General features: G+C 38.9%; 1 long non-coding RNA gene across 1 annotated transcript; it reads right to left on the bottom strand.

Annotated features, from left to right (window-relative positions):
- Window positions 1-5,173: 5,173 nt before the first annotated feature.
- LOC129768835 (uncharacterized) lies at window positions 5,174-7,265 on the bottom strand. The gene is made up of 3 exons (XR_008741744.1): window positions 7,192-7,265; window positions 5,705-6,339; window positions 5,174-5,610 (listed from the first exon to the last, which is right to left on the bottom strand). It is a non-coding gene; the product is annotated as an uncharacterized LOC129768835 (long non-coding RNA).
- Window positions 7,266-10,098: the final 2,833 nt, after the last annotated feature.

Here is a 10,098-nt window from a genome sequence, read left to right as displayed (position 1 = left end):
ATTTTCACAGTTGTATCCAGTTTTTTTATTCTTTCATCATTTCCAAGTTTTGAACTCCTTAAAACTTTACATCTGGAAGGAAGATACACTTCATTTTAATAACTGAGTCTACGATTTTTATTGAAACTGACTCCAAACGCTTTACAGGAATACCATACAAGCAGAATCTTGTAGGATATTCTGCCGATGAACATGACCGGTCTCTAGATGTCATTAGGAGCGTATATGAGAAAAGACTTCCCATACTTGTTTTTTTCACTAAAATGTGTTTGCCATAGTATTGTTCTGTGTGCATCATATGCATGTAAATAGATGCCTGATAGGATCGAGCAGCTGTGTAAGGAAATTTACTGGCTGAAATTTAAACTCACTTAGTGTTGAAATCCTTGAAAATGCTACATCCGGCAGCTACGCGGTGGCTTTCATCGGAAAGTGTTATCAAGCGTATATTGGAACGATTTGAGCCACTCCGAATTTATTTTGAAGATTGATCATGTCGATAAGATTCGCGTAAGGTCCACTATGACAGCTTAAATGACTCTTAGACGTTTTTTTATTTATTTATTCTTCTTGATTATACTCTGAGCATGGTGAACTATTTTAATAGATTGTTGCAAAGTTTTTTTTCATTTGAGCATTTCAAGGTTATTCAGCACAATTTTGTATATTTTTTTAAGGTAAACTATATGAAAATTTAACCAATCTCAAAAACGCACAGCTCGACCAGGAAAATAATGTCAGTTTGGATGATACTTATGTAGGTGCTGCGACAGAAAGATTCGATAGATTTACACAATACACTTTGTAATCAATTCTGGAACGTCTTAATTTCAATGATTCTTTGATCATCAACATGACGATAGTTAATCCAATTTCTCCTTCTATAGAGAGAAAACATATGTCAATTGTTCCTCGTTCACGATCTTTTTCCAAAAATTTGCGAAATGCTATTCAGGATAACACGACTATGTTAGTAATATGTAACCGATTACTTGCGGTAGTCTCATAACGGGTGTTAAATAAAAAATGAGAATTTTTTCAATACCTTTCAGTAACTCAAATAAAGAGCGTAGAATTTTCTTTCTCCAAGAAAATTGCTCTTTGGGCTCCCTAGAAACAGTAGGCGTGTTTGGTTTTGCTAGTTTGAATTTAGTCAAAACAAAGATGGCGTCGAAACAGCACGTGCTCCGCGAACGCATTGTACGGTTCTACGAAACGCATTTCCAGCAAGAAAAAAAGTTCACGGTGGCACATTTTAAGGAAGAAAATGTACCTGTCAGTACGGTATATCGTATCCTGGGTTCCCTGAATGTAGAGCGGAAGGTCGGAAGTGGTCGTCCGGTGACGATAATGACGAAGCAGAGGAAGACATCGCTAAAGAAGCTGTTTGACAACAAGGACGCAACCAGCCTGCGTGACGCCGGTCGGAAATATGGCTGCTCCCACGTATTGATCCATCGCATCCTCAAGATGGAAGGAATCTGCAGGAAGAAGACGAGGTCGCCGGAGTACACGGAGGAGCAGATTGAGACGGTTAAATCGATTCCCGGATTAAAGCGCAGGAGAAAACGACTGCAACAGAAACCACCACTCATAAAAAGTGTAGTAGGCTATAAATATTGTGGCGCGGTATTGTATTTCAAAACAAGAATTAACCGGGCAAACGTATCGCCCCAGGCAAACGTAACGCCCCGGGCAGACGTATGCCGTCCGACGCTCGCTAGAGCTCGGTCGGACATTGCTAAAGGATCGTATCCTATGTTTCAAACTAACCGGGCAATCAGTGGATCCCAGGTTTGCGTGCGAGACACCGCCGCTTCCGACGGCGGGTCGGCGGTTTTTCCCGCGCCAAATATTTCTAGCCTACTACACTTTTTCTAAGCGGTTGTTTCTGTTGCAATTGTTTACTGTGGCGATTTATTCCGGTCACGGGTTAAATCACAGTGTGGGTGGATGACCAAAAAATACCGCGGGACGTCTTTCGTTCTGGACGACGAAAGCTATTTTCCGCTGTACAAAACGCATATTCCAGGAAATGATAATTACTACTCCAGCGACACATCATCCACACCGCCTGAAGTGAAATGCAAGTTCAAGCACGAGTTTGCAAAAAGGTTATGTTGTACATCGCCATTTTCGACCGGGACATTTCAAAGCCTTGGTTTAAGCCGAGCGGTCTGGCAATCAAGCAACAAATCTATCGAGAAGAGTGCCTCGATAAAATCCTGCTGCCGATCCTGAACGAGCATCACGCGGATGGGAAGTACGTCTTCTGGCCGGACAAGGCGTCTTCCCATTACGCCAAGAAGACGCTGGCGTATCTTGAGGAGAAAAAGATACCGTTAGTGCCGAAAGATCGTAGCCCAACAAACTTGCCCCAGTGCCGCCCAATAGAGGATTTCTTTGGCTCACTCAGTGCCCTAGTGTATAAAAACAATTGGAGGGCCAAGGACACGAAGCAACTGACTACAAGAATCCGGAATTGTATCCGGAAAATTGACGTAAGTGCCGTACAATGTTCTTGTGAGAGCATCGCGACAAAGTTGCGTCGAACAGCAGACCACGGCCCTTACTTAAACATTCACTGACATTTTTTTGAAGAAAATACATTATGTTATTAATAAAAAATACTGAAATCGATGAAAAAAATTTTTTTTTTATATGTGATTGAAAAAATTCTCATTTTTTATTTAACACCCGTTAATTGGGAAGTTGCAGTCTCCTATGTGCACCCGTGGCCGAGTGGTTAGCGTCTCACATTGGGCCTGATCACGAACGTCACTTCACGGTGAAAAGGAAGTGAATTGTATACAACGTTATTACGGCTGCCACCGTGTGTGTAGAATCCGGAAGAATTCATCCGTCGTGACAACTTTGAGGATCCGGTGTTATTATGAATACCACGATATTGTCACATCACGGGGAAAAACAAGTATATCTGTCACTTGTGTTTTAGATGGTGAAAGCTAGTCACGCGGAATAGAGTAAGTTTAATTTCGGATTTATTTAGCTTTTTTGCTAACATTTTGAATCGTGTCTTGCTTTTTAAGAAAGAAAAGATAAACAAACAGAAATTTACCCGCTTGGTGGCATTTTTAGAACGAAATCCTGACGTATCCAGAGGACGTAAATTTGTTTATTTGGATTCGATAAATGCGCTATGGGATATTATTGAGGACTAAAAATGTAGCTCCCGTAGACCGATTGAAACATGGCGAAAGGTCTAATTTCGATTGTCCTAAATGAATAGATTTTTTTTGTTTCTATTTTAAGGATTAGACTAACAGTGAGTTGCAACCCCATAAAATGACAATGGAGACCACTGGCCCAAAACGATAGTTATGATTGATTATGTATAATATTGAGTTGTTGATATTTTGAATATAAAATAATAACTGTAATCTTTTTCGAACATTGCAGAGCTGGTTTTTATAATTCAAATATTCGCAATTGGTGGACAAGACCCGAATCAGGACGATAGTTACATCGAATAAGGCCATTGATCTTTTGTTTTTACGTAATATATATTTTCAACGATATTGTTTTGAAGACATACTTTGAATGAATTTATTTAAGTTTCAAATAAGGAAAAAATGAATCTATCATTGCAAAGCTTTTAAATTATTAATTTTTAAATTATTCTCTAGTAATTTAAAAATTACTAGTATAATTTTGATATCCGTCTACAGAAAATCTGAATCATTTTCTGCTTTTGGCAAATTCCTTGAAACTCATCAGGTGTTTCATATGAAAGTTATGCTTCTGACCGACGCTACTGACCATTTTCTGTTTCAATAATTATATCAAACCTCATGTCCCGTATATCAAATTACACGAGAATGGAAAGGATAAGAGGATTAAACCTCAGAATCCCATATGGGAGTAGCTCAGATTATACTGATCATGAGATGGATAAATTCTGGTTTATTCTGAAATATAGAAAATATTATTATTCATCAAAACGGTTCTTAAAAAATGATTTTAACGTTGACCTACACTAAATACTTCTTACTATTCAAACGAGTAAGACAGAGCTGAGTACAAGAGTATGCGAGATATCGATTATTAAACTCATTATGTTATGCTTTATCTTTTAATTTATAGAAAGAGGAAATAAAATTACATTCCCATATGTTCAACAACTACATCATTCAAGAGCAACCAAGTATTCCTCCTCATCTTTGAACCAGCGTTTGAATCAGCAAACTAACGCACCAAGCAAATGATTCATGGTGCCATTGTCATTCTAAAACATACGTTCAATTAAATGGAATATTATCTCATACACTTATTAATTTTACCTACATAACGATCAAACGTCTGAAATTATGCAACCGAAATAATGTTCAAACGCCCCAAATTATGCAAGTGATATGTCTCTTATAAACGGGAATGAACTCTTTCACTTCACGGAGTTTACTTTAACACGCAACTGTCCGTGACAATGATAGACAAGTAGCTTGGTCGAAAGCACGCAGAATGTGTTATTTTAATTGATTGGGAACTAAGGATGAAAAAACTAAACGAATTAAAAAACGTGTTGTAATTAATGCGAAATTGCTGTCGATTTGGTAAAGAAGTTATAATTTTTCATCTGGTTCTGTAGTTATGGAACATTGGCATTCTCGCATTTTCGCATTTTCGCAAAATTTAAAAAAACTGAATGGTTCTAACGTAATGAAACAAAGTGTACTTGATTTTCAATAACGAAAAAAAATATTTAAAAATTGAACATAACCACGGACACCTTTTGAATTAACCAATGTAATGGAACAGCTCGATATTTATGCTCGCACTTTTCAGTGGCGCATACATACTCCAAGTCTGCATACGCAAATGTTAACAAATACAGACGTTCTCATTGTACGAGTATATCTCCGACAATCATCTTCCTCCCGCAACCAACATTTGCTGATTTGTATAATAAACACAAACTGCAATCCGAAAAAGAAACGATACTGTACCCACTTTGAGCAGCAGATGTATGTATGGAACGTATGGCGGAAGGGAGTGAAAAACATTGACCTATTTCAATGTGCATCATTTATCACGGCATCGCTTCGAAGAGATTACGTTCATCTCGTCACGTACGCCAGAGAGCGCATAAATTGATGTTATACGGAACCCGGAACGGAATCCGTGGGGCGTGTTACAGAAAAACTGTTTTTGTTTGTATGTATAACTTTATTATTTTTACAGGATTTACATATTATACATTTCTAGCTTAGCACTACCAATTATAATATTCAACATCGGAGTTTACCTGATTCGTACAGAAATTGAATCATTTTTGTAGTATTGAAGAGCTCACTTTGACTCGTTTCGATTTTTGGTTTTTACTCTTACAGTTGCTTATTCAATATTGAATATTTCAACTGAAAAGCATACAATTACTTCTCTCTCTGAGTAATGGAAGATGCATTCGCCTTCATTTTCACAAGCTTCACTTCCGTGAAACACGTTCACGAATTTAGTCCATCATCACAGTAACTAATTTAATTCGGCAACTATCACTTTATCATTCGACATTGAATGTGTTCGCTTGTTGCTCCATGTACGAGTTGTCGGTTGAAGGGAAGCTGAGACATTCAGTGAATATTATCGCGAACACTGAAATGATATAAGTTTTATCACGATTAATAACTAGAACAAATAATCGGGTTTGCATATAAAAAAAAATCATATCGTGGTGTTTATAACTAACCTTTTACCAATAATTTTCGTTACTGCTCCCCAGTTTTGTCGAAAAGATACTCGTTGGCCATTGCTGCACCTAGCCCTAGCGTCAAGGCGCCCACCAACGCACCCTGTGCCGCTACTCGATACTGCATCAAAAACACGGATGGGGACATCACACCACGGTTCTTAAACCGGTAAGCTCCGATTCCGATAACGAGCGCCAATCCCGCGAAACCGAGTGGCACAAAAGGAGATTCTCGGGCCTTCCGAATTAGTTTGTCTCCAATGTCTTCCTCGAGTTTGGGAACATTGATAACTTCTTGGGTTGGTAATGAAATTCTGTCCATTATGAATATTTAAAACACAGGTCTGTTCTTCGACACGATCACTCTGCAAATGATTCCACACTCAGCGTGGATAAAACAAGAAACTTTTGAGTCACTTTAGTATTCGTCGCTTGTATACATTGTTTTCTCTCCAGAAAGACAACCGTAGTGCATATGCGCGTTTTTGTTTAGTGTTTCAATGTTTGCTCGTTCTGTGAATTTCCCGTTCACGGTCTTTCGTACTTTTGATCACGTAGATCAAAGTTTAGTACGCAGTTAGTTTTGGCTGAGCGCCAACAACAACAGTTTCTTGCAAGCTGTATCGAACCTATAACTGTACGCAAACATAAATATCGTGTGTTTGTTTATGCGAATCGTTGAAATTTAATTTATATATAGTTCCGGCACTGTTATTTTGACAATTTTAATTTGCCGCACATTATTATTAATTTAATAATATCCTTCAGTCGATAGTATCTTGTTAATCATTATGTACCCTTTTTCCACTGTGAAATTAAAGATTGACCATTTTCAAATATACAAATGAAACACAAATTTCTGCATTACTCGAGAATCAATCAAGCAAATAAAACCAAATTAGGCATATCGAAGTTTAAGGGTGCAATAAATGTTTCTATGGTGGTTAGTCACTCCACCCCCCTCTCTAAGGGCCACACAAATGAAACACAAATTTCTGCATTACACGAGAATTAATTAAGCAAACAAAATAAAATTTGGCATGTGGAGTTTTCAGGATGCAATTAATGTTTCTATAGTGATTAGATTTTCCTCCCCCTTTCTTAGGGGGGCTGCCATACAAATTGTTCCGTCTGCTGGGAACTGTGGGGTGGACTGTATTTCTGTTATGTTGTTCCACTCATGGAGACAACGGGTGTGTGCAAGAATCCCTCGTGTTTCTCACGCTTTATTCGACGGGTGGGATCTGTGGGTGCTGTGAAAGGCCTAACCTTTTGGGATGTGCTTCGGAAAGGGTTTGAGCAGTGCAGAATGAACACATGGTGTTTGAGTACTATTTACACTTTATTCATTATAATCATAATCACTGAATACTAATATATACACTTTATTCACACTTATGCGATTAATGCGCATTCGAATGCGCCATTATTCTCTTGCTGGTAGAATTGCACTCCTGTAGAAAATCTGTTGCTGATGTTATGGCTACTTTTGCAATAAGTTGTTACTCTTGCTATTTGCTCTGGATTTGCACTTTGCACTTGCTACTTGCTCGACGGTTGAATAACGACTCGTCCTCGGTCGGGAAGCTATATTTGTGTGTAGTGCTGCACCCGAACAGGAAAAGGAGTGGGGACTTACGATCAGCTGTATGACACCCGCCATGTTTTTGGTGCCAACATCTCAAACGTCAAAAGTATTTGTTTTTATCAAAACAGCGATCCGCGTTGATGGCATTGAGCTTCGTTTACTAGTTTAGGGGAGCGTCAAAGAATAGCCGATTTTCAGTCGGAATGAATGTTTTCAAAATTAATATTATGAATGAAAATTAGCTTTTCCATATCAAATTAGTATTCTATTTAAATTAAAAACACTTTGGTTTGCAGGTGGGGAAAAAGTCTCATACGAAAATTGTATGTGAAGATAACTTTATATTATATGAAAAATTTCAGTAACAATGTTGGAATTGTATAGCCATATGGTCGAATGAAAGTCAGAAATACATGTTTCAAGTAATTAAATAACATAATGCGAAAATTTTCATTCGAATTTTAGAATTTAAAAACCGACTTCGTGTCCTCTAATCTGATAGAGATTATACTAACGAGTTTGGGATCCAAATTATAGCCCTAATTCGAAGTCGCCACCAGACGTCGACACCATGCCACTATCATCGCTAATTACCAATTTACCACAATCTGACATATCGTGATGTCGATGATGAACTTTTACAACAGAGGGATAGTGAGATAGGCGGTGACAGTAGGAAGAGTGAGATAGTGAGAATCGTGCCATACACCTGCTTACGATTAAGTTTTTCCCCTCTCTCTTTCTCTCTTCAGTACGTTTGACGGACTGAACACAAATGAAACACAAAGTTCTGCATTACTCGAGAATTAATCAGGCAAATGAAACCAAATTAGGCACATGGAGGTTTTAGGGTGCAATAAATGATTCTATGATGGTTAGACACTCCACCCCCCTCTCTAAGGGGGGTCGCAATACAAATGAAACAAATTTCTGCTTTACTCGAGAATCAAACATTGAAAGTAGCTCGCGGCTTACGCCGCGAAACCTGCCCAGCTTAGCTCACCTCCTTTGTTTTTTTAATATTTTCTCAGGGTCGGCCACCGACCTCGGGAGGACTCTTCAACCCGTATTTTCCCGAACGGAAACCTAAATTCGCCTTTTCCCAATGCGCACTGGTTCTGGGACAGATTGATAGAGATTTGAAGGAAGGTTAATTGTATGGATATATGTGATTTTTTTATTGAACAAAAACGTGGGTTAGTCGATGCGGCGCCGGATGTCACAAGTTGGGGCCCGTTGATGACTTCGTTGGCATGAGAGAGGAGGAGTTGACGTACCTGGTACCTTTCCTTCGTGGGGACAATTTGGTGAGGTGTGGCTGTAACGTGGGTGTTCTATTCCAACCCAGAATTCACTGGCTTCGAACGCCTCGGGATGATGAATCGAGTGGGCGTCTTCTACACAATCTTTCACACTTTCCACTCTCAACCACTTTCTTTCCGTTTCCTATTTCTCCTTCTTTACTTTTATCAGTCGACTACGTATTTCTTCTCAACGTGTTAACTTCCGCTATGCTTTCTTAGAAACTTGTCTTTTTTTGTAACGTTTTCTTGCTTCCGTTGTTCTCCACAGTCAAAGTCCAAGTCCTCCTCGTACGCTCCATCGCCTTCCTTTTCCCTTCTCTCTCTCTCTCTCTCTCTCTCTCTCTCTCTCTCTATTTCCTCTTTCTTGATGGTCTAAACCTTCCGGAACTCTCGCTGTCACTCCGAAGTCGCTCGATGTAGCCCAGTGGTCTCAGTGTTTATGGTAAGAGTTAGTTTGGTGTACATTTATGGCAATCAAAAAAAAATTACATTTAACGACAATTTACAGAACCAGAATTAACTAAACAAAATTGACTTATACACTAAAGAAAAAACATAGAAAAGACAATTTTAAGTTTCACGCGTTATTGTGGCGTAACAATCCTCCCCCAGGTCGAGTAGAAAAATTATGAAAATAATTTTTCGTCTAAGCGTCAACATACGTCTACACAACATCCGTTCAGTACGAAAAATCCCGACGCGGATACTGGATCTTCTTTTTTTCTTTGCCGTTTATCAACCACCTCGATCCACTGTCATACTCCCAACCGAAATACCTCCCCTGTCGTATTCTCAATTGTTTTGCACTATATGAAAAAGCTATGTACCTCTCACCAATTTCTATCTGTTCCCTTTCCTATCTCCTCTTGTCAAACTGAGAAAAATAACTTATAAATTCTAACTTCTACCAGCACACATTCTATCTTCATTCACTCCTCACTCACACAAGACGCGTCCGTCCATTCATGCCGTTCATTCCATTCATTCATTCACCCGAACCTTCAAATCCAAACGTTTGAGACAATGCCTGTCCTCAAACTAGAGTTATCTTCTTGAGAGTAACAAGCCAACTACTACTTCTCAATATCAAGGTAAGTTAACCGATAAATTGACACTAGTAGATCAGGGTCCTAAGGTTTCAACGTTGAATGTCTTCAACTCCGCTCAGTCTTCAGGGTATGCTCTGTCATAGAACAGCCTGCTACTGACCATCAGCGTCTTATAGACTCCGGTCTTCTACGATTCTACAGAAAAATCAATCCCTATCTTGCATCCATTCCCATCTTCGAGCTACTCGAATCGCGACTTCCGAGAGCTGAGTTGGTGGATTCTGTGCATAATCTATGGAAAGAACAATAGTCGTCTAACTTCACTAGATAACTAGTGATTAGAGATATGAGCTGCTATCATTTATCTAGCAAGCGTTATCTGTCAAACAATAGTATGACAATAGCGTCTGGATTTTTGGGAAAGTGGAAATGATAGAATCACGGGAGAAAAGT

The sequence above is a fragment of the Toxorhynchites rutilus genome, chromosome 2, assembly GCF_029784135.1.
Source record: "Toxorhynchites rutilus septentrionalis strain SRP chromosome 2, ASM2978413v1, whole genome shotgun sequence".
Classification (NCBI taxonomy): domain Eukaryota; kingdom Metazoa; phylum Arthropoda; class Insecta; order Diptera; family Culicidae; genus Toxorhynchites; species Toxorhynchites rutilus.
This window is presented reverse-complemented; position numbering and strand designations above follow the sequence as displayed.